Source organism: Sapajus apella, unplaced genomic scaffold (genome assembly GCF_009761245.1).
Source record: "Sapajus apella isolate SASKATOON/1434 unplaced genomic scaffold, GSC_monkey_1.0 scaffold248, whole genome shotgun sequence".
Taxonomy (NCBI): domain Eukaryota; kingdom Metazoa; phylum Chordata; class Mammalia; order Primates; family Cebidae; genus Sapajus; species Sapajus apella.
In genome coordinates, this window is record NW_022437188.1 from 318,615 (window position 1) to 319,147 (window position 533).

At 43.9% G+C, this 533-nt stretch overlaps 1 non-coding gene across 1 annotated transcript; it reads left to right on the plus strand.

Annotated features, from left to right (window-relative positions):
- The first annotated feature begins 426 nt into the window (after positions 1-426).
- LOC116545151 lies at positions 427-533 on the plus strand. The gene has a single exon (XR_004266209.1). It is a non-coding gene; the product is annotated as a U6 spliceosomal RNA (small nuclear RNA).

A 533-nucleotide genomic window follows, 5' to 3' on the forward strand; every position in this document is an offset into this window, starting at 1 on the left:
AAACCCCATCTCTACTAAAAATACCAAAAATTAACTGGGCGTGGTGGCACGTGCCCCTAGTCCCAGCTATTCAGGAGGTTGAAGCAGGAGAATCGCTTGAAACTGGGAGGCGGAGGTTGCAGTGAATCAAGAATGTGCCACTGCACTCCAGCCTGGGCAACAGAGTGAGACTCTGTCCCAAATAAATAAATAAATAAAAATACAAAAAAAACTAGTTGGGTGTGGTGGCATGCACTTGTAGTCCCAGCTACTCAGGAGGCTCAGGCATGAGAATTGCTTGAACCTAGGTGATGGAGGTTGCGGTGAGCCAAGACTGCACCACTGCAATCCAGACTGGGAGACAGAGCAAGACTCTGTCTCAAAACAAAGAAACAAAATGTGGTGTATCCTTATAATGTAATTCTTTTCAGCAATAAAAAAGAAACAGTGCTTGCTTCGGCAGCACATATACTAAAACTGGAATGATACAGAGAAGATTATCATGGCCCCTGCACAAGGATGACACAAAAATTCATGAAGCGTTCCATTAAAAA